General features: G+C 37.9%; 1 long non-coding RNA gene across 1 annotated transcript; it reads right to left on the bottom strand.

Moving 5' to 3' along the window:
* Positions 1-4,430: 4,430 nt before the first annotated feature.
* LOC114670926 (uncharacterized) lies at positions 4,431-24,657 on the bottom strand. The gene is made up of 2 exons (XR_003720760.2): positions 24,479-24,657; positions 4,431-4,656 (listed from the first exon to the last, which is right to left on the bottom strand). It is a non-coding gene; the product is annotated as an uncharacterized LOC114670926 (long non-coding RNA).

Raw genomic sequence — 24,657 nt, 5'->3', positions numbered from 1 at the left:
TCCTTCCTTCCTTCCTTCCTTCCTTCCTTCCTTCCTTCCTTCCTTCCTTCCTTCCTTCCTTCCTTCCTCTCTTTCTCTCTTTCTCTTTTTGACAGAGTCTTGCTCTGTCACCCAGGCTGGAGTGCAGAGGTGTGGTCTCGGCTCACTGCAACCTCCACCTCCTGGGTTCTAGTGATTCTCGTGCCTCAGCCTCTCTAGTAGCTGGATTACAGGCGCGCACGACCATGCCTGGCTAATTTTTGTATTTTTAGTTGAGACAGGGTTTTACCATGTTGGCCAGTTTGGTCTTAAACTCCTGACCTCAAGTGTTCCACCCATCTTCGCCTCCCAAAGTGCTGGGATTACAGGCGTGAGTCACTGTGCCTGACCAAGATGGTGTTATTTTCTTATAGTTTAAATTAATAACTGAAAAGAATGAAGATTAAAATAAAGAATATCCTTTGATTTGTGACTATGCTTTCAATTATACAAGTAGTTTATACAAATAGTCCAAATAAAGGGCAGGCTAGCTTTTCAGTTTAAGTAACAATGAAGTCTTTTTGTAGGTAAAGCTTTCAGCAGTTTCCCACACATGTTGAGGACGTGAGATGGTGCAATATAATTATTTTAAAACCATACACTGTAAAGTGAGATTTTGCAAGCATGCTAATACTTATACTTGATTTCAAAGTAGAGTAGAGCAAGTAGAAGTGTGATAGACTAAGAAGATAAATGAAAACTGGTTCAGCTTTCTGCCTGATGACCTGATTATAGAAAGTAGGCTAGATGATTATGGATAGTACAGAAGACAAAATATGCTGGTATAAAATATTTTACTTATTCATTTATCCATAATTATTTATATTTAATAAAAGTTTTCATCTCCCTATAGGTACATATTCTGTTTTAGAGAAAGTCTAGACTGCTCTTGGATATACAGAAAAATAATATTCATCATGATGATTGCCATTTATTAAGCACTTCTGTGCCAATGCTTTACATTCATTATCTCATTTAATCCTTACAGCCACTCTATGAAACAGGTATTATTAGCTAGAATTCCTAAGTAACTTGCTCAAGTTTTCACAGAGAACAAGTCACAGAGCCAGGATCTGTCTGCCTCCAAACTTTACTCCTTAGCTCTTCTAACCCAAACTGTAAGAACTTCAGGAAAAAACAAACAACAAAACAAAACAAAACAAACACCTCAATTCTTAATGCTACATATAGTTCATAGCCTCAGTGAGACAGTGAAATTCCTATGTTGCAGCCTGAGTGGGAATTATTTTGAGATCTGTGACTGTCAACTTAATTACCCATACACATGACCTTCTGGATAGTATCAGATTCATCTGTTGATCTCTGAATTATGTTTTGGTGAGTGGTCAAAATTAAGATCATTCTGGTGGTAGAAGGTCTGCTAGGCTTTATTTCATTCCCTGTCTGTAAGCAGACAGAGGGCCTGCAGAGACTCCTGGGAGTTTAAATTAGAGGAAGACTTTCTTAGCTTCTTACAAACCTCACCCCGTCTTTTGAATGGTAGTCCTTCGGAGGCATGCTTAAAGAATAGACATTTTCCCACGGTCCCCTGCTGATTCTGAATGAACAGATTCTCAGCCCCCCGCTGACTGGTGAATATATTGCGTATCCCCATCTTTACCCTTTACTGACAGCCTTCATAAAAACTAGCTTAGAAGACAAATGGCACTGCAGAACCTCTGACAACTCATTAAGGAAGCATACAGTAGGTTTCTGCCAAAGACTGCTACTATTTTAATGTGACCTAACAGCAGTTTTGTCATGATGGAAGAAGGAAAGGACGCTGCCAAGAATGACTGCCTTTGGTCAAATGCAGCGTAATGTCCCCTTGCACTGTTCTTAAAGAGAGAAGTAGTGAAGAAGTCAACGAACGTATAGATTATCTATGGCATGTGGCTTTCACACATGCTGCTTCCTCTGCATGGAATGCCTTTCTCTCTCTTCCCCACCTGCCCTTCGAGAGCTGGCCCAAATCGTACCTTCAGTAGGAACCCTTCCCTGTCACCCATGGCATCACTTCTTCCTCTGGATTCTGACAACACTTGTTTCTACCTGTTATAACCATTCACATGTTGCTGTATAGTTTGTAGAATTATTTGTCTTGACTCAATTAGAAGCTCCTTGAACACAGGAACTATACCTTATTCACCACTGCATTTCTTTTCTTTTCTTTTCTTTCTTTTTTTTTTCTCTTTTCTTTTTTTTGAGACAGAATCTTGCTGTGTCGCCCAGGCTGGAGTGCAGTGGTGTGATCTCGGCTCACTGCAACCTCTGCCTCCCGGGTTCAAGCAATTCTCCTGCCTCAGCCTCCTGAGTAGCTGGCATTACAGGTGTGTGCCACTATGCCTGGCTAATTTTTGTATTTTTAGTAGAGACGGGGTTTCACCATGTTGGTCAGGCTGGTCTCGAACTCCTGACTTCGTGATCCACCCGCCACGGCCTCCCAAAGTGCTGGGATTACAGGTGTGAGCCACCACGCCCAGCCCACCATTGTATTTTTTGTACCCAGAAGAGCACCTAGCACATAGTAGGTCCTGGGTTACTGATTATTAAATGACTTCCCTATTGTCATATGAGCTTATTCTTGTTGGAGGCCAGATCTACTTAGAGAATGGTAATTATGATCATGAAAATGACTGACAAGTCCTACCTCTGCCAATGACTTGATATGTAGCTTTTCAAGTTTCCCCATTCTGTAAAAGGGGAATTACAATGATATCTACCTCATGGAAGAAAATTTCTGCAAATGATTTCAGGGTTTTTTGTTCATAATTATAGATATATTCATGTTTCCTGCTGTTGTGGTAATTTATACTTTTCCCAAAATCATTTATATCTTGTAATTTATTTTTTAAAGTAATAATAAGTATTCTCCTACTTGTTGATTTCATCTGTACATCTGGTTATAGCCCATTCCTAATTTGTATATATGTGTGTTTTCCTGCCTTTCTCTTTTCCTCTTTCTAAAGAGAAATATGTCAAAATGTTAATAATGGTTTTCTGTGGGTGATAAGATTATAGACTACTTTTACTTTTATGTTTGTCTGTGTTTTCCAAATATTCAGAAATCAGTCTATATTACTTATGTGTTCACAAAACGATACTTTATGCTTAATTTTCAAATAAGGAAACTGAAGCCAGGAGCATTTCATAGGTGGATCATGGCCTTATGTTAGGACCAGAAAACTTCCCCTGACCCAGCCACTCTTTAGCCAATAGGGTGAGAGTCAACCACCACGACTCTTCCAGTTCTCACTGATCTGCAGAAACTGAGCCATTAAACCACTTCACTGTCTCTTGTTCTCGTCTTACATAAAGGGTTGTTAGCGTAAGGTAAACCATCACTGTGAATTGATCGTCGGGATTTCATCCACCTTATGTGGTAAGTTGAATTTTTTGGCATCTCAGCATATGGTTGGTAATAAAAGACAATTATAATAGTGATAAAAGATAACAGTTAATATGTGATGATAACACATATGGCAATAAGTGAAAATATCTGAATATGTAATTGGAAGGTAGATGCTATATATTTGATATTTTAAAATTTCCTGTGATTCTGTAGTAGGATTGTTAAAGGAAAACTATTTTTTATTTTTATCTTACTTTACTTTTTTTTTTTTCATTTGAGACAGTTTGTCTCTGTTGCCCAGGCTGGAGTGCAGTGGTACAGTCTCAGTTCACTGCAACCTCCAACTCCTGGGCTCAAGCGATCCTCCCACCTCAGCCTTCTGAGTAGCTGAGACTACAGACGTACACCACCACGCCCAGCTAATTTTTGTATTTTTTTTTAGAGACGATTCTCACCATGTTGTCCAGACTGGTCTCAAACTCCTAAGTTCAAGTGATCCACCTGCCTCGGTGTCCCAAAGTGCTGGGATTACAGCCATGAACCACTGCGCCCAGCACAAAACTTTTTTTTAAAAAACTGTTTGGAAAAGGCTTCTTGTGGTTCCTAACTCATAGCAAATTAGAAAGGAAAGACATGCAGTACAATTTGATTCAACAAATCGTTTTGGATTACCTACTTTAAATCTTTTTCTAGACCACAAATAGAAATGCTTTATCTTATAAAAATATAAGCTACCTTCAAAGAGATTTTCTTTAATAAGATTTTAACCATTAGATAAGGCATCTTATTTGTCTTCAAACTCTTAAGTGACTTGCCTGGTGATCACCACATGAATACAATAATAATTGTGTCTTTTCCTATGAGGATATAAGTTCATGAGGGCAAAATTATATCCTTATTTCATTGTTCTAAGGTTGTTAACAAACCTTAGAACACTGTAACAAAATGGGGATATTTAACAAGTTTTTAAATAACGATACTAATAGATGGCATTTTTAATACACCAAACACGTATTATCCCTTAAATGAATTATTGCATTAAATCGTCACAATAAACCTATATAAGACAGTGAGCACTTTCATTTTGTTGAGGTTTAGAGAGATTACAGAATTTCTTCAAGGTTACATAGCTTGAAAATGGTGTGGCCAGGATTCCACCCAGGTCTGTCTGACTCTTCAGAGTTGAGACTCTACTACTTTGATCTCCAAACTCAAAAAATATTTGGTGGCCAAATAAATGAGTGAACTTCCATTTGCAGAAATTTGTAATTAATTCATCACTTTTCCTAGAAAAGAAAAGGGTTTCTGAGTTCACAAACATTTCCCTAAGAGAAAGAACAAGTGCAAGTGCCTATGAGATTTATTTTACTGTTTCAAAGATGCACCATTGTTTTATATACCAATTGTGTGTTGATTATAATAATTGATATCATGTCTGTATAAGCATATGTATCAACTAAAATTATAGACACCGTTGATTACTAGTAATATCCCAAATTTTTAGAATGGGTAATAAATGTAATGTGTAAATATATAGGTTTTCTGTATTGCAATGTGAATTATTTTTCTGTAAGTTATGAGGCAGTACCATGCAGTGGTTAAGCACACAGACTATGGACCCAATCAGTGTGTCTGTTTTCAAATCTCAGTTGGCTACTTATTAGCCTGTAGTCTAGGGAAAATCAGTCAGTTTCTCTGATTTTAGATACTTCATCTGTTAAATAGGGATGACAATAATATCTTCCTCTGGATCATTCAAGATATACTTCATTAGACCTAGTGAAGCATTTTTGGTTTAATTTCTAGAGCCTTTTGCAAAATACAGATCAGATCCATTGCTTAAAATACCTATCTGCTGTCAGAGGACATATTTCTGCTTGTATTTTGTTTTCAAAATTGTCTTCTGGTTCAAAGATTTTTAACTGTTGTCAGGAAGTCATCTTCAGTCCTATGATGCCCTAAAAACAGCCATCCTGTCAGGTTATTGACCCTCACTGAGCTTATGGTAAGTTCGAACATGATGTTAATGAGACACGTTTCCATCCACTCACTTCCCACTATAAGCTAGTTAATTTTGCATAAAGAAAACCTCCCATCCATAACTATGGCCTACAGTTCTCATTCCTTCCATCTAGACAGGTGCTTGCTCCATATCTCTTTGCAATTGGAAGATATATATTCACTAATATTTTCTTGCTGTCTTGCTCTCTCTTCTTCCATCTCATCAGTCAGTCTTTGCACAAATAAGCCCCTTAGCTCTATTCACAGAGCAAATGAACAGAATTCATCTTTGTTAGATGAGGTCCATGGCCCAGTGGATCTATTTGGAATATGCCAGACTATTTGTTAACTAGGGTGAGCTATAAAGCATTTTTGGAGATTAAAAAAATGATGTCTTTTGCTCTCCTAGGAAATGTTTTCTAAAGTTAAGTTTAGGAACTATAAGGTGTGGGTTTTGTATGATTTTGTTGTTTGCAATTCTGATGGCTAAGAAAGAATAAAGATGTTAACAAAATTTAACTTTGGACAGAGGATGTAAGAATGACTATTGTCTTTTTTGTGCTCTTCTACATTTGAAACATTCTCCCCCGGAAAAGAATTCTAAATTCCTCCACCTGCTTGAAAAGGTCAGAAACCTCTTTCCAAAAATACTTTTTTATCCTCTTAACGCAATAGTCTCAACTCTGGCCACTCATTAGAATCACCTGAAAACATGTTTTTAAACTCTCATGCCTGGAAGGATATGGAAAAGACACTTCTCAAAAGAAGACATTTATGCAGCCAACAGACACATGAAAAAATGCTCATCATCACTGGCCACCAGAGAAATGCAAATCAAAACCACAATGAGATACCATCTCACACCAGTCAGAATGGCGATCATTAAAAAGTCAGGAAACAACAGGTGCTGGAGAGGATATGGAGAAATAGGAACACTTTTACACTGTTGGTGGGAGTGTAAACTAGTTCAACCATTGTGGAAGACAGTGTGGTGATTCCTCAAGGATATAGAACTAGAAATACCATTTGACCCAGCGATCCCATTATTGGGTATATATCCAAAGGATTATAAATCATGCTACTATAAAGACACATGCACACGTATGTTCATTGCAGCACTATTCACAATGTCAAAGACTTGGAACCAACCCAAATGTCCATCAATGACAGACTGGATTAAGAAAATGTGGCACATATACACCATGGAAAACTATGCAGCCATGAAAAAGGATGAGTTCATGTCCTTTGTAGGGACATGGATGAAGCTGGAAACCACCATTCTGAGCAAACTGTCACAAGGACAGAAAACCAAACACCGCATGTTCTCACTCATAGGTGGGAACTGAACAATGAGATCACATGGAGACAGGAAGGGGAACATCACACACCGGTGTCTGTCGGGAGGTGGGGGTTGGGGGAGGGATAGCATTAGGAGAAATACCTAATGTAAATGATGAGTTAATGGGTGCAACAAACCAACATGGCACATGTATACACGTACCCTAGAACTTAAAGTATAATTAAAAAAAAAAAAAGTCTCATGCCTGGAACCAAACACAAAGATTCAAATTTAACATTCTTGGGTGAGTTTTGAGCATTATTATTATTTAAAAGTGCCCCCCAATGATTCTGATTTGCAGCCAATGAAATCCAATGAACTAATGTGTTGCCTTATCTAATTATCTCTCTGATCTCTTAGTAGGTTCCTTGGGAAATGAACTAATGGTAATAGTTCATCTTATTCCTTATGGAGCACTCAGCTAATATTTGTTGTTTGATTGAGGCTAAGAGGAAAAATAGAAGACATGATCTAGACTTTACAGTACAATGTATGCCATTGCAATCCATCAGAGACATGATTGGATTTTTTTTGGTATTATACCTCAGTGCCAATAATTTATTTTATTATCAGCCTTGAGCTAAATTTTAATGCCTATCTCTGTTACAGAAACTAGAAATTTTATATCCCTGACTGGAATAATAATATAACATGCTCCAGGTCCCTCATCAATCTGTTCAATGAATAGATGATTGGCCATATGCCAAGGGAATCTGCTGCCCTCTGGAGGGTATTGTGCTGTTACAGATGAAAACACTATTTCCCAGGGGATGTTCCAAGGCACATGGGAAATTATGAAACAAAACCAATGCAACAAAAGAAAAAGGTGTCATGGTCATTTGAAAAATTCATAGCATTTGAAAAATGCTACACACTGTATCTCTCTGTAGGAGAGTCACACTGCAAATTAGCAAAATAGAGACTGAGAAGTTCTATAATAAAGATATTAGTTTCCCAAACTAATTGGCCCACCTCCCATCCCACATACACACCTAATTTCTGTTAATATTTGGGAAACTAATATTCCACAAATAATATTTTATATTCATAATCTACAAATTAATTAAATTAGGTATTTGGAGAAATTGAAGGAGAATAACGTAATGAAGGATTTCTTAAATAAACTACCAAAAAGGAAATATTGATGAAATGAATACATTAAAATGCAAAGATTCCACATTGCATGCCATGACATGTTAACTGGAGGGATGCAATCTGATGTGGCAGTGTGATGTGCCGTGCTACTATATCCATGCTTATCTTTCTTCTTAGTGCTTATCCTAATGAAACATTGGAAATATTTATACCATTGCATAACAAATGACTTGTCATTTATGCTTTACAATAGAAGATGTTGACTTCAAGTACTATCGTATTAGGTTAAAGATGTGTGAAGGATAGGCTGGGTGTGGTGGCTCACGCCTATAATCTCAGCACTTTGGGAGGCTGAGGGGTGGATCACTTGAGCCTAGGAGTTTGAGACCAGCCTGGGCAATATGGTAAAACACCATCTCTACAAAAAATACAAAAATTAGCCGGACATTGTGGCTTATGCCTATAGTTCCAGTAACTTGGGAGGTTGAGGCGGGAGGATAGCTTGAGCCTTGTAGATAGAGGGGTACAGAGGTTGCAGTGAGCTGAGATTGTGCCATTGCACTCCAGCCTGGGCGATAGATAGAACCAGACCTTGTCTCAAAAAAAAAAAAAAAAAAAAAAAAAAAAAAAAAAAAAGATATATGAAGGACAGCAAGAGGTTAGGCAAGGCATAATGGAGTTCACCCAGAAATTCAGTTAGTACAGAGTGGAGGCTCCAAGTATGCAACTCGGGCCAGGAAGATGACAAGTTTGGTGGAAATAAAAAAATGTGTAGTCAGGAGGCTTGGGTTTCATTCTTTTTTTTTTTTTTTCTTTTGAGACTGAGTCTTGCTCTGTCACCCAGGCTAGAGTGCAGTGGCGCGATCTTGGCTCACTGCAAGCTCCGCCTCTCGGGTTCACGCTATTCTCCTGCCTCAGCCTCCCGAGTAGCTGGGAATACAGGCGCCCGCCACCATGCCCAGCTAATTTTTTGTATTTTTAGTAGAGACGGGGTTTCACCGTGTTAGCCAGGATGGTTTGGATCTCCTGACCTCGTGATCCACCCACCTCGGCCTCCCAAAGTGCTGGGATTATAGGCGTGAGCCACTGTGCCCGGCCGCGTTTCATTCTTTTGTGTCACTAATTTTGTGATCCTGGCCAACTACATGAAAACCTCCTCATCTGTAAAAGGAAATCATGCAGAGCTGTCTAACTGTTGAATGAGATATGACATGAAAATGCTTCATACAGCCTCTGACATCATAGGCACTCAATGAATACAAGTTCAAGGTAAATACAATTTGTGAGCACAGAGATAGCACTAAACTAGACAGTCAAGAGGTCAACACGGGAGGAAGTGAAAACCGCAGGATACATCTAAAGTGACCAACCATCCAGGCCAAGTTTGCCAGGGACAGTCACAGTTTTAGCACATAAAGTCTTGCATTTGGGGAAACCAGGTAGTTCAGTTCTGGGAAAACCAGAATGGTTGGCCATCCTAGCTCAGAACCTAGAATAGGAGCGCAAACAACAAGGATTGGACCCCAAGAAAAAACGAATGGCCAGAAAGCAGGAATGGAGTCTGGAAACACTAGGAAGAATGGTCCTGATGTTAACCAATATTTCTCAGGCACCAGATAGCAAAACAGGCTCAGCGTGTGAGTAGGAATAAACCCATAGGTGGAAGTCAGTATACACACCTGACTTAACTGAGGGAACCTCAGGAGCCAGGTAGTGCTATGCAAGACAAATTTTACAAAATTATTATTTTTTCTTTTTTAAAGATCTGTCACTCAGGCTTGAGTGCAGGGTGCCATCAAAGCTCACTGCGGCCTAAAACTCCTGGGCTCAAGCGATCCTTCTGCCCCAGCCTCCCAAATAACTGAATGGCAGACACACCACTGTGCTGGGCTAATTTTAGAAATTTTTTTTGTAGAGATGGAGTCTCACTTTGTTTTCAAGGCTAGTCTCGAACTCCTGGCCTCAAGCAATCCTCCTCCTCAGCCTCGAAAAGTATTGGAATTACAGGTGTGAGCCACTGTGCCTGGCCCAAAATTAATTTTGTAAGTGACTTTGGTGATGAGCTAAAATGAACAATTAGGAAAGGATGGTTTCTTCAATAAATAACGCTAGGACAATAATTATCCACTATTCAAAAGGAATCGAATTTTCTACCTCACACAATACAGAAAAGTTTATAATTTAGAAACCTAAATAAGGGGGAAAAAAACTTTAAACATTTTAAGAGAAAATAAAGGAGAAAAGCTTAATAAAGATTTCAAGGCTAGCTGCAGTATCTCACGCCTGTAATCCCAGCACTTTGGGAGGCCTACACAGGCAGATCACTTGAGGTCAGGCGTTCGAGACCAACCTGGCCAACGTTGTGAAACACCATATCTACTAAAAATACAAAAATGAGCTGGGCGTCTTGATAGATGCCTGTAATCCCAGCTACTCGGGAGGCTGAGATAGGAGAATCGCTTGAACCCTGGAGGCAGAGGTTGCAGTGAGCCAAGATTGCACCACTGCACTCCAGCCTGGGCGACAGAGTGAATGAGACTCTGTCTCAAAAAAAAAAAAAAAAAAAAGATTTTAAAACAAGCAATAAAAATGGAAAGATTCATAAAGTTGATTATTTATTATTTATTTTTATTTTTATTTTTTTGAGACAAAGTCTTGCTGTGTCGCCCAGGCTAGAGTGCAGTGGCACAATCTTGGCTCACTGCAGCCTCTGCCTCTTGGGTTCCAGCAATCCTCCTGCCTCAGCCTCCTGGGTAGCTGGGATTACAGGCACACACCACTACACCCAGCTAATTTTTGTATTTTTAGTAGAGACGGGGTTTCACCACTTTGGCCAGTCTGGTCTCAAACTTCTGACCTCAGGTGATCCACCCGCCTTGGCTTTCCAAATTGCTGGGATTACAGGCATGAGCCACCGCACCCGGCCAAAGTCGATTGCTTTAAAATGAAAAGATTCCATGAACACAGGGAACAGCCAAGCCATAAACTGAGAAACAATATTTGCAATATATCAAGCCCATAAAGTACTTATATCAGCAAGTACTTTAAGGAAAATGCCAGCAATCCAGTAGGCATAGGATAGGAATAGGCAATTCATAGAAGAAACTTCAGTAGTAAAAACATATTTTTTAAAAAAGCTCAGTTTTACCACTTGTCAGAGAAATGCAAATTGAAACCACAATGAGATAACATTTTATATCAAGCAGATTGTCAGAAATTAAAAAGCCTGCCAATACCAAATACTGGCGAGAATGTGAAGCCACAGAAATTTTCTTACACTTGTACTGAGGGTGTAAAATACAACCATCTTGGAGAGCAAATGCTCAATAGCTATAGATGTTTTGAAAGTATACACTTGTGCAATACCTCCTCGTGCAGGCTGGAGAAACTCGCAAATGTGTGCACAATGGGTCAGGTATAAGAGTGTTCACTGTAGCATGGTTTATAAGAGCAAAAGACTGAAAACACTCTGAATGTCCATCAGCTGTAAATTAAATAAATTGTTGTATAATTCATTCAATGGAATGCTAACATACAGCAGTTACAGTAAATGACTAGATGACCAATATCACAAAATCTCAAGAAAAAGTAAGTTGCAGAAATATTTATACCATATGGTATCCCTTATGTCAGCTGTAAAATATGTACAATATTATACATTTTATGTGTACACAAATATGTAATAAAAATACAAAAACAGTCACAGAGATAATAAACCAAATATTGACTACTTCTAAAGAGAAAAAGATGGACATGAAATCAGAAATAGTTAATAAGGCATCAAACGTGTCTACTACGTTTTATGTTTAAAATATCTGATGTAAGTAAAGCAAAACGTTAAGATTTGACAGAGTTGAGTGGTAGATACATAACTTATTTCATTCTATAGACTTTTCTGTATGCGTTAAGTATTTTATTTTGACAAAATGAAAACAATGTTATTGACATTTAAATTCAGATTATTTCAGAACTACTCTAAAATATTTTTAAAAGCAAAACTATGCTTTCAGGAGTTGGCAACTTAACAAAGCCAAGTTTAACAGTCTGTTCAAAGAAAGTTAAAGTATACCTTGTCCTGACACATATTTCACTGCCACTTAACCAACACTAGATGTCACTTTACTTCATGCATTTAATTTGAGAGTTTCTGGTTGAAATTAAGTAAACTTGGGTATGTTTTATCATTTTCTTTCTCCAGTAGATACAGAGAATTAGGAAAAATGAAAATGTTCTCTGCTATATATCCATCCAGGAAGACAAAGGACATGTGTATTTGAGTTTATCCTTTTATCCTTGGCACCTACTGCATATAACAGGGTTGCAAAAGTATTGTTAACCAAATAGACAAAGGATACAAGAGACTTTCACAGAAGAAATGTTTACTATCCCCAACATGTATATAATTACATTTGGAACAATTTTTCCTTCGAATGGCAGCGAGCGTTTGAAAGCAGACCTCACAGGGATTTGCAAGGGAAAGCTTATGACTCTAATTTCAAAGCCCAGCTTGTGGTCAGTGGAGAGAAGACACCATTTCAGATCTTCCAACCCAAAGTTGTATCTCAGTTCATTGGAGCATTGCCTCTCCAATAAGGACTGACAAATAAGAACTCCTTAAATCAATAATTGAACCTTTTTAGAAGGAAAGGCACCTTTGATAATCATGAAAATCATGAACTCTCTGGAAATTTTCATCTAAACATATAAAAATCAGCCAGGCGCAGTGGCTCACACCTGTAATCCCAGCCCTTTGGGGGCCACGGTTGGTGGATCACTTGAGGACAGGAGTTTGAGACCAGACAGGCCAACACAGTGAAACCTTGTTGTTACCAAAACAATACAAAAATTAGCTGGGCTTGGTGGCACATGCTTGTAATCCCATCTACTCAGGAGGCTGAGGCAGGAGAATTGCTTGAACCTGGGAGGTGGAGGTTGCAGTGAGCTGAGATCACACCACTGTACCCCAGCCTCGGTGACAGAGTGAGACCCTGTCTCAAAAAAAATATTTTTGTTAAACATATAAAAACATATAAAATTGTTACATGCAATTTTTGCAGATTTGCAGACCTCCTAAAAGCTCATGCATGAACTCCAGGTCAGGACCCCTTGACCAGAATGGATAAAAGCACTTGCCCAAGTGCCTTTCCCAAGCTTTCTTAAACTCTGCCAATAACCAGAATTTCAGCTGAGGCTGGCACATATCACGTGAACTAAACGACGTGACCATACAAATGAATGGAATGGAAACTAACCCTGTAAATTCAGGTAATTAACCAAACGTGGGCAATGTCTACTTTGGAAATATTTGACTTATGGATAACAATCAAAGTGTTTTTATATACATTTTTTCTAAGAATAATTAAGAAAAAAAAAGTAATAGATTTGTTTGCTAAAATATTTATTTGGAAGCTTGTTTTTCCTTGGGGAGCAAACCAAATCCTAGGAGTTGCTCCACATAATATATTTTCTAGTGCCTGAATGATTGTTTAACTGTTTTCATTTTACACCTTCTAACCGGAAAGAACTAGTTTATAATTTTGTTACTGATTTTCTTGCATCATAAATATTACAGAATAGCCCAAACTAGGTGAAATTAGTTCCTTGTATGAATACAAACTAATGAAATTTCACTACGTTGTATAAAGATACTCTAAATCAAATAAGCTTGAAACTCCTTTATCTTCTTTGTTCCAGAGTCTTTCCTTATTAAAAAGACTTCTTAGGCTGGGCACAATGGCTCACACCTGTAATCCCAGCACTTTGGGAGGCCAAGGCAGGAGGATCTGTTGAGCCCAGGAGTTTGAGACCAGCCTGTGCAACATAGTGAGACCCTGCCTCTACAAAAACATTTTAGAAAATTAGCCAGGCATGGTGGCACTGCCTATGGTCCCAGCTACTTGGGAGGCTGAAGTGGGAGGATTGCTTGAGCCTGGGAGGTTGAGGCTGCAGTGAGCCATGATTGCACCACTGCACTCCAACCTGGGCGACAGAGTCAGACTGTCTCAAAAGAAAAAAGAGACCTCTTTCCAGGGACCCCTCTCTTTCCAGGGACACTCAGGTCTGTTAACCACATATCAAGATTTCAAAAACAGGTGTTCAATGACAAAGAGGGTTCTTCTTCTTCTTCTTTTTTTTTTTTTTAAATGAAACTCCATTTCATTATAGAGGGTAGTGGGGTGATCATGGCTACTGCAACCTTGACCTCCTGGGCTCAGCGATCCTCTTACTTCAGGCCCTGAAGTAGGAAGGACTATAGGAATGCGTCACCATGCTCAGCTATTTTTTTCTTTCTTTTTCAGACAGAGTCTCACTCTGTTGCCCAAGCTGGTGTACAGTGGCATGATCTCGGCTCACTGCAACTTCCGCCTCCCGGGTTCAAGCAATTCTCCTGCCTCAACCTCCCGAATAGCTGGGACTACAGATGCTGCCACCACACCCAGCTAATTTTTGTATTTTTAGTAGAGACAGGGTTTCACCATGTTGGCCAGGCTGGTCTTGAACTCCTGACCTCAGGTGATCTGCCTGCCTTGGCCTCCAAAAGTGCTGGGATTACAGGCGTGAGCCACCACGCCCAGCTGCTCAACTAATTTTTGAAATTTTTTGTATTGATGGTGTCTTGCTATGTTGCCAAGGCTGTTCTCAAACTCCTGGGTTTAAGCAATCCTCCTGCCTCAGTCCCCCAAAAGTGTTGGGATTACAGGTGTGAGCCACCACACCTGGCCAGCATTCTTCTTTATCATGATCACCCTGTTACTGAAAGTATGTTATAGGCTATAGTTACAGTAGATAAATTGGGCCAATTTTTAAGAAGTATCATTTTACTCACTGGAGATTATGTTAATGCCATGAGAATGGTAAAACCAGAGTTTGTTTTTCTTCTATTATGCAACTTTGCTATATGTACTAGACCATGATAAAGTAAAGAGTAGTATATCAGAGTCCTGATTTGGTGCAGTGATCATTTATAGGCTTAGCTGGTCATAGCACCCATTGTGAAATTACATGCAGAAAATGGATCCTGCTTTAAGAGAACAGAATCTAACTTGGATTCTAATTCTTCAACCAACCACGAAAAACTTCCACACCTCTTTCTAGGAGATGCAGAAAAACACCCTTTATCAGAGTCATAAAGAGCTTTACATTCAGAGTTGTTTCCTTAAGGCAAAGAGCCTGAGTGCTAACCCTTCTTTGTAACTGACAAAAACCCTAGCATGTTTTCTTAAAGAAAATTATTATTATATATACATTTTTCTCCAGAGTTAAAATGTTGATACTGATAATTTTCTTCAAGAAAACATCCTAGAGATATTGTCAATTATAAACAAAGGAGGGTCAGTACTCAGGCATTTTAACTCTCTGGAGAAAAATTTATATTTTCACAACTAAATACTTTACCATTTATTCAATAAAATCTGTAAATTTTCAGTTATTGATTTAACAATTTCTCTCTGACTTTAGAACTTGACATCATTTGACTATTATAACAAGTACTTGATTTAATGACCATCTTTTTCTCTGGAAGATATCATCCTACATGAGTAGGCTTAATCAATAGACTTGATTTGTTTGTTTGTTTTTGTTTTTGTTTTTTGAGACGGAGTCTCACTCTGTCACCAGGCTGGAGTGCAGTGGCACGATCTCAGCTCACTGCAAGCTCCGCCTCCCAGGTTCAAGTGATTCTCCTGCCTCAACCTCCCGAGTAGCTGGGACTACAGGCGCGTGCCACCACACCCAGCTAATTTTTGTATTTTTAGTACAGATGGTGTTTCACCATGTTGGCCAGGATGGTCTTGATCTCTTGAACTCGTGATTTGCCCACCATGGTCTCCCAAAGTCCTGGGATTACAGACATGAGCCACTGCTCCCGACTTTGTATTTCTATTTCTGTAGTCATGATTCTATAATCTCATTTTGATCATTCCATCAATTTATGGTTCTATAGTAAAATATTTTGTTTGTATATGTTCACATCATATACAAAATGTAAGTGTTCATTTTACCATCATTTCTTGACACTTTAAAAATTGTTAGCATTTTCTAAAGTTTAGAATTACTCAGCTTGGGGGTAAGTTCAGTGAGGACTGCTGGTAGTAGATAGCATGAGACCTGGGTAATACTGAATACAGCTCTGTGTCTAAGCTGCTCTTTGGATCAATAGACTTTCTTTCCGGGCCAAATTATATCTCCTTTTCATTGACAGGTGACCATCTCAACATCTTGTAGCCTTTTTTCCTTCTTAGAAAACACAATAGAAATAAATGGGTGAATCCAAAGCAGTATAATTTTAGCAAACAGAAAAGATATTCCACTCCTTCTAGAGTGTAATGGCATAATCATAGTTCACTGTAGCCTCAGTCTCCTGGGCTCAAGTGATCCTCCCACCTTAGCCTCCTGAGTAGCTGGAACTATAGGTTTGTGCCACCATGCCTGGCTAATTTTTGTTATCTTTAGTAGAGACGAGGTCTCAGTATGTCACCCAGGTGAGTCTCCAACTCCTGAGCTTAAGCGATCCTCCCTCTCTGTCTCCCAAAGTGCTGAGATTACAGGTGTGAGCCATCATGCCCAGCCCCTTATTCATTTTAAACCTTCATGTATGCCTTTAGAGAATGTCTTTCTTGCCCCTTTTTAGCATATCCAAACCTTACCATAGTCGCCATCCAGCCTTTTTTTCTTTTTCTGGGTCTCCCAGTCTCTAGCATGTTTTATCGCCTTATAGTAGTCTCTCATTGCTTTATGTGCAAATTATTACATGCCAGATCAGATTGTACATCTCTTGAGAACAATCTTGTGCTTTATTTACCAAGCTTGGTAAACACTGGATATATAATCTACTTTCCTTGCATTTAATTATCGCTAAAGAGTTGATTCCCAATTTACTTTTTCCCCTACCATTTTTACATTTTGTTGGAGAATGTTTACTTATGTGCTGGGAAACATAAATAAAGCCCAAGATTGTTCTCAAGAGGCTTACAATCTGATACAAATTTATAAACTTTCTTAAAACATTATGAGATTTTTTTTTTTTTTTTTTTTTTAGCTCATCAGCTTTCGTTAGTGTTGGTTATCCCCAAGACAATTCTTCTTCTTCCAATGTGGCCCAGGAAAGCCAAAAGATTGGACACCCCTGGTTTAGACTATTAATAAGCAGTTCTTATTTCTGAAGAAGTTTTGGGTCATATTCTTCCCCCCTTTTTTTGTCTTGATCTACTGTAGGTGAAACATTTGTAGATTAGCTGGTTCCCCTTCATTCCTTCTCTTCTGAAATGTGTGGTAAAGTAAAAATGCCTAAAGCAATAATTTGTGGATAAAAACAGCTGCACATGAAAAATAATTGATGTGGTTTAAAAATTACTCCGAGATGGAAAATAAGATGCCTTTTCAACCTACACTCTAAAAAGAGTACTAAAGCTAATTCTTTATAAATCATGGAATGGAAGCAAAGAAAGACACGTTTTTGGGTAGTCAATCAATTTTAAATAAGGAGAGTTTTTAAATTTTGTATAAAAAATTAGAAAATGTTCAGTTCCCTAAAAGGACATAGCTGAAGATGAAGAAAGTCTTAACTACACCCTTAGCAATGTGGGTTTAATGTTTTCTATAATTATAAATATGAAAGCTGATTGCTTTGGTTTCTTTATAAGTTAATCATTTTAAACATCACACACCAGGGCCTATCGGGGGATGGGGGGCAAGGGGAGGGAGTGCATTAGGATAAATACCCAATGCATGCAGGGCTTAAAACCTAGATGACAGGTTGATGGGTGCAGCAAACCACCATGGCACAAACATACCAGTGTAACAAACCTGCACATTCCACACATGTATCGCAGAACTTAAAGTAAAATTTAAAAATAATAATAATAAGTTAACCTTTTTTTAAAAATGCCTTTGTAGTTTTAGCTTTTTTCTATTATCTCTCTGCAACTTTCCTGGGAGTGACCCAAGCACAAATATTCTCTGCTTACAGTACTTCCCAAGGTGCTGTTGTCACTGCAGTGCTGCCCTAATGCCACCTGCACCTGGCCTGCATGTGTGTTTATGATGCTAAACATTGGGATGGGACTAGAAGATTCAACAAGATACATCAATGTGACACAGATACTATTTGATTGATTTTTTTTCTTCTTGTGTAGATCTATATAGAGCCATCATTTCTAAACTTATAAAAGTGCTTTCATTTTAGTCACTTATTTCTTCATCTGAAATTCTTTGCTCTAGACAGGGGTCCCCAACTCCTGGTCCATGGCCTGTTAGGAACCAGCCTGCATAGCAAGAGGTGAGTGGCAGGCCAGCATTACCACAAGAGCTCCGCCTCCTGTCAGATCAGCAGGCAGCAATAGATTCTCATAGGAGTTCGAACCCTGTTGTGAACTGCACATACAAGGGACCTAGGCTGCAGGCTCTCTATGAGAATCTAATGCCTGATGATCTGAGGTGGAACAGTTTTATCCCAAAACCATCCCCACACCGACCCCGTCCATGGAAAAATTGTCTTCCATGAAACCAGTCCCTGCTGCTAAAAAGATTGGGGACTGCTGCTCTAGAAGATGCACTTGTTAAGAGAATTCTAATTCCCCGGTTTTCTTCATTTAAAGAATGTCTGAGTAATAATTTTCTTAAGTCCAATACTTTTCTTTAAAAGAAAATTAAGCAGGAAATAGGAGTTTAGTCATTATCCTTTAAATTGCTGTATCTCGCAGCTAATTCACACCAGAAGCCTAAAAATTAAGCAGCAATAAAATGTGATGATTCACTAGCATTTTTCACTGCTTGATTTGAGGCTGTTGTTAATTTCAGTACTTCATAGTGGTAGCTAAGCATAAAAATTAAAAATATATCCATGTATTTAAAAAAATCTTTAAGCTCTATGATTTATGATGTTTAGCAGTGTCTGTATATAAAGATAAAAAATAGTCTAAGTATGTATCATATTTGTTATAGCCTAATAGTTTACTTTGGTAGTGAAGGATTTTATGAGTAAATTATATAAACATTATAATTTAAGCCTATGTATGGATTTTGAGAAAAGAAATCGGCTGGGACAATGAAAGGCAGTGACCTTAACTAAACATCTAAAGATTAAAATAAAATTAAAGCAATAACTACAGTATATTACAATTAGCAATAACTACAATATATTACAATTACAACATACTACAATATATTACAATTAAAGCAATAACTACAATATATTAAAATTAGACTGACATAAACCCTTTAATTTCAACCATGTTAAATATTATAGTTAAATAATATAGACCATGTTAAATAAAGTTAAATAAGTATTAAACATATTTTGGACATTTAGAGTAAGGAAATGTAAATGTTTCTCTATGAACATTTTACTAATAAACTTGTAAAAATCAACTGGCAAAATATATTTTCTTAACTATATGGAAAAAGTATAAAAGAAACAACTCATATAAGTACATATTATGTGCAAGACACTATTCCTAGAACTTTATGTGCAATGATGACTCATTTAGTCCTTGATATGGTTTGACTCTGTGTCCCCACCCAACTCTCATCTCGAATGGTGATCCCCATGTGTCTAGGGAGGGACCTGGTGTGGGAGGTGATTGGATCATGGGGGCGGACTCTCCCATGCTGTTCTTATGATAGTGGGTGAGTTCTCATGAGATCTGATGGTTTAAAAGTGTGTGGTGGTTCTCCCCACTCTCTCTTTCTCTCCCCTGCTGCCCTGAGAAGAAGGTCAGTGTTCCCATTTACCTTCCACCATGATTGTGAGATTTCTGAGGCCCCCCAGTCATACTTCCTGTTATGTCTGTGGAACTCTGAGTCAATTAAACCTCTTTTCTTCATTAATTACCTAGTCTCAGGTAGTTCTTTATAGTAGTGTGAGAACAGACTAATATAGTCCTCTTAACAAATCTCTAAGAGAAATACTCATAGTATCCCAATTTACAGATGAGGAAACTGAGACATAAAGAAGGTAGATAATTTGCCCAAAGTCACTCTGCTAGTGAGTGGGATTCTAACCTAGAGTTAGAACATGAGCGTCTAGGCTCCTAATCATTTCACCATTCTGCTTTTGCAGCATGATCAGTAATCTTTTAATTCACTTTGGTTAGAGCAATTAAAAATGTCTGGTTAAAATAACAAGTTATGGTGGGTTAGTATTATTACATTATTACTCTCACAACATGGAATTAACCAAATGAGTTGTATAGAATTTTTTAAAATATGAGTACATTGCTGGACATCACATCCTTAGGCTTCAGGAACTAAAGACACATTGCAATTTACTATAGGCTAATTAGCAAAAAAGAAAAAAAGCTCCACTGCACCTGGTAGGAAAAAGATAAATAATAATTAACTTTTATTAAATGCTTATGATGTGTCAAGCATTATTCTGAGTGCTTTAATTAATGTATTTAATCCTATCACAATCTTCTAAGATATGTGTTATTATTACTCCCATTTTATGAATGAGGCTAAGTGGGAGTAACATGTTCACCCTGCCCTCTCCCTCCTCTATTCTTCATTACTGGAGATTTCGGAATCTTGGTTGTTTTCTTGTTTTTTATTTGTGGCTGATTTAAAAACTTTTAGGTGGCTTTTTCTGGTAAGGAAAGTTGCAACCTTTGGTTTAAGACTGAGTTGAGGCTGGGCACGGTGGCTCACGCCTGTAATCCCAGCACTTTGGGAGGCCAAGGCAGGCGGATCACGAGGTCAGGAGTTCGAGACCAGCCTGGTCAATGCGGTGAAACCCCATCTCTACTGAAAATACAAAAATTAGCCGGGTGTGGTGGCCTGTGCCTGTAGACCCAGCTACTCAGGAAGCTGAGGCAGGAGAATCGCTTGAACCCAGGAGGCAGAGTTTGCAGTAAGCCAAGATTGTGCCACTGCACTCCAGCTTGGGTGACAGAGCAAGACTCCGTCTCAAAAAGAAAAAAAAAGAAAGAAAAAACTGAGTTGAAGGATAATTGCTGCTTCATGACAGAATTTTAAGAAAATGGCTTTGAAGGCATTTTGCTTTCTGCCTGCAATGTTACTACTGCATGATCTGGTTTAGTATAATAATAATGACCAGGAGCTCTGCCTGGCTTTTCAAATCCTGGCTCTGCCTCTGTCTTAGAAGCAGAGGTTCCTGTTCCTGCTGCTGTAACAAAATACCTTAGACTAGGTAATTTATAAACAACAGAAATTTATTCCTCATAGTTCTGGAGGCTGGAAAGTCCACCATCAAGGCAGCAGCAGATTAGATGTCTGGTGAGTGTCCCCTCTCTGCTTCAAAAATCACACCTTCTCAAGGAATCCTCCCATGGCAGAAGGGTGTGAACAGGGCAAACAGGCTTTCTCCAGCACTAAGGGCACTAATCCCATTCATGAGGTGACTTAATCACCTTCCACCTCCTAATATCATCACCTTGGGGGTTAGGTTTCTACACATGAATTTTGGAGGAACACAAACATTCAGACTATAGCAGCCTCTTCTTAGGTGATCTTGTGCAGTTTCTTGAATGGGTTATACAGAAACATCCCTGCTTTGTTAGTGTTCCTGGGGTAAGGGAAGGAGAGGGTCATGGGGTGGGATAGGAAGAGAGCTGATTGAGAAAGGGAATGAAAGGGCAGGAGGCTATAAAAGTATCTAAAAATGTTTCCTCCTAACCTCATTCGACATTTTCCCTTACTTACTTGATGTTTTCTGTTTGCTTAATGATGAAATCTGTCTGATTCCTGTCAACTTTTTCTTAGTCATATGAGAACTTTCTAGAACTAATGGGCTTGCATGAGAACTGACTCCCAGGCCCACCCATGCTGTTACAGTGAGATCATTTTTTGTAGCACTAGTTCTCATTCTGCTTGCCATCTTTCCTGATGTGTCACCAAAGTTGTCTGTGAACCACACCCACAAAAACAACTCAGAAACAGATTTTCTTGAACCACATGTGACGTTGGCGAAGTGTGGTATTTTTAAGTAGGCCACATAGTATCTAACTGATCGCTCTTCCTCCCTTGTGGACAAATATTTATTGAAAACTTACCCTGTGCCTGGCACAGTGATAGAGAGACAAATGTCCCTGGATACTTCGTATTAGCAGTAAGCCTAGTATGCCTTATATACTGCCAGGGTAAATGGTTTTTATTTTTTTTTAAGTTAAGTTGCTTTCCAACTCTTGACTGTGCATAACTTTTTTCTTATAACCTGTGGTCTCTATTTTTGCCTTCTGTTTAGCTCTTTCACTAGCATCATTACTTGCAAATATGGCAGAGCATCTCAACTTTATTCTACCAGGATCGCGATTGATTTATATTCCTCTTTTGGCTCCATGCAGTGCTTTTTTCTGCTAGTGCAAGCTATTTACATGCACTTACTCTGCACTTTGCACACATTATTCCCCTTGTGGTATTATCCCCTGTGAGGTATAGACCTGTGTTATCCAATACTGAATGAATAAGATATTCCAAAATACATATACTATATATAGGTGTATATCTATCTATCTATCTATCTATCTATCTATCTATCTATCTATCTATCTATCTATCTATCTATCTTATCTATCTATCTATCTATCTATCTATCTATCTATCTATCTATCTATAGTCTCTCCATATTACCTACAATGTATATTATATATATGTAACTTAAAACTCTAGATACGCCCCTAAAAAATGAACTGGCTATAGTCTTTGCCCTTTTTAGTATATAACTAAAGACCTGCCTTTCTAAAGAAAGCTTCTGGTTTCAATTGGATAAAATTAATTTTTGACCTTGCTTGTACCTGGGATGAAAGTTTAAAAAGTTATAATATAATTGATAATCTTGTGTCACTGTAAGTTCGGCATGTGTAATTTCTTAGTGAGAAAGCAGAAGCTATGTTATGAAATCCTCTCCCTCTCTGCTTTGAAGAAATTTTTATGGCAGAAACTAAACTATAATGCAACTTAAACTTGTAGCTAAGCCAAACAACTAGGATTCATGGGCATATCAGCATCATTATGATGGTGATGATCATGATGATCATTACTACCTTGCCATTATCATCTCATCACAAGTATTATTATTACTACTACTGAGAGTTGTAATTATATTACTTTTATGTTGATTCTTTCTCCAAAATGAATTCCTCCCCTCTTTTCCCATTTTTTTACCTCATCCTAACTGTATTTATAGAAAGAGAAGTGACAATTTACTTAATTACATAATACTAAACAAACAAATATTGTATCAACACTGATTTGGCATAGAATGAGGTTGCCTATTAAAGCTGTATTATCATAATGTATCTCCCTGACATGATATTTTTTCTGCTTGCAGTCAAAAGTAGAAATTTTTTTGAAACATATTTAGAGTTGCTTCTGGAGTTAGGCGTTAGTAGATTATCATTAATTGCTTGAGAGAGACCCCAGTCCTAATTAGACAGAAAAGTGAAATGCATAGGCAAGGCTACCACAGTCAGCCTTGAAGATTGCACACTGCAGAATCCGAGGGCGTGCTACTCACACAGTGATATGAATGGCATTCCTAACGTTGTGCAGCAGAGCAGCCTGCATATTTGGAAGCACTGAGAATATTGTAGGAAAAAGTAAAGAACATTTCATGAAAGCATTTGGTAGATCCATGGTCATCTCATTGTCTTTGAAGGTAAATTTTATTTTTAAATTTAATTCTTTCTGGAAGCCATAAATATTAAGAAGTATAATAATTTGAATGAAAAGAGAAAAATGTTCTCAGTAGGAGATTCTACAATCAATATTCAGTTTCACAAAAGTACACCATTAGAAATGAGAACAAATGTAAAACTTGGACTTAGAGTGTGTAAAGGGCAAATCAACTAGTAGAGAAGGTAAACATAGGAGAAAATATTTAAGAAAATAAATGACTCTAGCAATAGTGCAGATTACATAGCTTGAATTCTCTCGGTGCAAAACATCTAGTGCCAGCTGAAAAACAAACATTTTTAAGCACATTGTTTGCCTCACAAAGATAATAAAGGAAATCACCAGTCCTCCAATATTGTGACTATTCAAAATGTACTACATATTCTAGCCAGTGTAATTAGAAAAGAAAAACAAATAAAAATTATAACGATTGGAAAGAATAAATAATTGGTCCATAAATATACACAATATGGTTGTTTATATGGAAACATGGAGTTAGGCGTAAGAGACTACAGATTATTAGAATTAGGAATTTAGTAAGGTTGCTGGATATAAGATCAATATGCAAAAAGCAATTACATCCCCATACAGCAAAGATTAAGAAATATTACATTTAAAAATATATCTATAAAAATAATCAAAAATATGTACAGGAATAAATCTAATAAATGATTGGCAAGATTTTTCTGAAGAAAATTAGGCAACTTTGTTGAAATGTCTTAAAGAGGACCTAAATACATGGAGAATATAACGTGTTCATAAAAATGTAAACTGAATTCCCTAAAGATGTAAATACTCCTTAAATTAACTAAAAGTGTAATACAATTCCGATTCAACCCAACCCAACAGATCTGAATAGTGGAATAGAATTGAGTTGCTGGTATTTGAGGTGATTCTGGAGTTCTTTGGAGAGCCTAGTATAATTAATGGTGCCTTTGATAGAAAAAATATTCCCTGTAAATTTTGTTTTCAAAAGGATGAATACTCAGATATTTGTTGCAAATAGAAAATCTATCTTAATTATCAAGAACTTGAATATTTACATCAACATAAGAAACTAAGGATGTGATGATTTCTTGGCAAAGGAATTGCTGTGTCAGTTGCAAGATGGCATTTTTCATCCATGACTCAGAAGAGAAGTCTGGAATACCTGCCCAGTGCCTAATATGGATATAGACTCTAGGCTTCCAGACCCAGAGAGGAGAATGTTTTAGCAAGTGCA

Source organism: Macaca mulatta, chromosome 11 (assembly GCF_049350105.2).
Source record: "Macaca mulatta isolate MMU2019108-1 chromosome 11, T2T-MMU8v2.0, whole genome shotgun sequence".
Classification (NCBI taxonomy): domain Eukaryota; kingdom Metazoa; phylum Chordata; class Mammalia; order Primates; family Cercopithecidae; genus Macaca; species Macaca mulatta.
Note: the sequence above shows the minus strand (reverse complement) of the source record. Positions and strands in the feature narration are given on the sequence as shown.